Here is a 2,933-nt window from a genome sequence, read left to right on the forward strand (position 1 = left end):
TAGCTTTCATGCTGTCTTCTAATTTTGAAATTTTTGTTTCGTTTCACTAAACTTATTCTCTGAATTTGAAAAAGTTTATCTATTTCTTGATAAGTTGTTCTTATTTTCTTCAATCCTTCGCTTAAATAAAATAAAAGCATATTTACTTGTTTTCGGCAGTGTCACGAAGATTTCAGTTCAGAGATGAACAAAATTTAACTACAATAATAATATAGTAATACCTCGGTTTTCGTTGACTTCGGTTATCGTCGGTTTCGGTTTCCGTCGACTTTTTTCACGAAAAATTTGTCTCGGATTTCGTCGGCGTGCTCAAGTGTCCTCGCTGCTAATTTTGCGAAAACAAAGGGCACTCCCATGCGTTTTCCGGTGCAGTGTGGCGTTATTTCTCGTTGTGTGAACATTACCCCGCGACGGCCCACCATTGGCCAACGGTTACGTTCTCTGAATACTGGGAGTTCGGTCGTGGGTTCGCGCTTCGCTAGGGCGAGCTGGCCATGTGAAGTTTTCCGGGTTTCCTCCACGTCTGTAATGCCTGAATAGGGGCCAGTTACCCTTAAACGGATTTCCCGGAATGCATTATTCCCTTCGATACGACCATCATAAACGCATACAACTACTATTACATGACAATTACGTCACACTTTACTACGGGGCGATATAGGCTAGAAGCCCATATCCAACTAGCTCCTACAAGACAAGACAATTACCGCGCGTGTCTAGCCGAACAATTCCATTGCTTTTATCTTAATGCTAATTATCTTATCTTTAATCTTAATGCTAATTAGTCTTTTATGTCAATTTCTTATTGCTTTTAGTATTAACGCTATATTAATTCTCTATAAAATGTGTTTTTGGTATGTATTTTGGAGTGTCTAGAACGAATTAATTGGATTTACATTGATTCATATGGAAATAATTGCCTCGGTTTTCGTCGGTTTCGGATTTCGCCGATAGTTTTCGGACGGATTATCGACGAAAACGATGTATCACTGTAATAATAAACATGACATTCTGATTTCCTCTTACAATATGGCTTCCAGTCGGCCCCGAGCGAGCACGTGATAGCAAACGTAACATTTGCAAGTTGAATAAAATTCAACTTAAAAATGTTACGTTTGCTATCACGACTTAAAAATCAGTGATAACGAAATTATTTAGGCAAAACGTGCGCAATCTCGTCACTTCAACCAATAAGGAGCTAAATAGACTTGCAACATACTATCAATAATTTCAATTGATAGCCGTTGAATGTGTTCCTCTCCGGTCTGACGTCATACTAAGCTAATCAATGGTGATTTGCAGTTGAGCTTTGGAACGTAACCACACTGTGGTGAAACGTCGACATTGTTAATAAAATAAATTAGCAATATTACGTGGCAATATGTTTAATAGTTAAATAGCTCGGATCCTCGAGTTGTCCCTCTAAGGATCCGAGATAGAATCTGGATTGGATTATTTGCACGGCAGCATCGTCAAAGGGGAATGCCGCCCGGGAGAATTTTCTACGGGATACTGCCCCTATTTAAATGTTACAAACGTGAAGAAAACCCGGAAAATTCCACGTGGCCAACCCGTTGGCCATACACGAACCCACCATCAACCATCAATGCTGTGGTTTTATCCACTCGCCACTGGTGGACCAATCGGTAATTTTCGGGACTTGTCCGTACCGGATATGTCGGAGCAGTCCCTCACATCCCCCAATTGTCCCATTGTGCTTCCAAAGTTAAATACAGTAGAGCGTCGATTTTCCGAATCAATTGGGGACTGGGGTTGTCCGGATAACTGATATTTCGAATAACTGATTTACGTACGAAAAAATAGTTTAACGTATCCGATGTCGAAATTTATCTCCCATGCTTGTCGCTTCGCGTTGAATTTTCGTCGATGTTAAGCCTAACGAAGGCTATTGTATCATTAAAAATTATTTTTTTTTATTTTGTACAAACAAAATAAATATATTGAAAAATATAAAAATAAAAATATATATACTTTAGAAGTTGATGTAGTATAAAAAACGTTCGATTCGGCACGACACACAGTTCACGTGCGACTAAATATCCAGATGGCACAACGCGCTGATTGGTTGGCTGAATGACGTCAACCCACCGAAATAGGAAATGCTGGTCGATGTGGTTGTCAGAACGAAGTCACGCAGAAATAGATTATTTTTTTAGTTGCAATATTGAGTGAGTATAAAGTGAAAATACAGTATAAAGTTTAGCTCTCATGTTTCCTTAAATTTATAGGAATAATTTTAAAATGGTTTACTTTTAATAAATTAATACGATTATTTATTTTTTTGAACAAATTTTAACTTTATACTTGATCTTTATGCACCTCTGAAGCAATCATATACAATAGATAATTTTAATAGTGCGATTAGTGTTTTAAATTTACGTGCACAGATAATAAATAACAGAAAATTTATACTTTGTTACAGATATTATTCATAAAAAGTTCGAGAAAGGATGAAATTTATAACTAAGACAAGTCAGAATATTTTTTTAATTTGTCATATGCATTTAATATAGTTAGATGAAACAATTAAATTATACCTCTGAAAGAGAAATTTTCACAAATCTTGCTTAACAAATTAAATGTAAAAGTTATTGAACAATTTTCAATAAAGAATAGGCCTATTCTCCATAGATTACTCTCATCAGAAAATTTTTTTTAATGCTTTAGTTAGGATTGACAGTTCTTTCTATCGATAGATATTTCGTGCTTTTGAATGTCAATTCAAAATCTGTGTGTTAAGAAACAACACTTTTCAAATTCAGAAATTTCATGTATCCAGTTCCATAATAGATATATCTGTAAATATGTTTAATCAAATTTGTATGACCATTTTTCAAATTAAAAGTATAGAATTCTTGTATAAATTATTTAACAATCAATAATACTGTAAGTATTTAAATTCCTTTGAATAT

This window comes from Centruroides sculpturatus, unplaced genomic scaffold, assembly GCF_000671375.1.
Source record: "Centruroides sculpturatus isolate CEXI.00-Female unplaced genomic scaffold, Cexi_2.0 scaffold1099, whole genome shotgun sequence".
NCBI lineage: Eukaryota > Metazoa > Arthropoda > Arachnida > Scorpiones > Buthidae > Centruroides > Centruroides sculpturatus.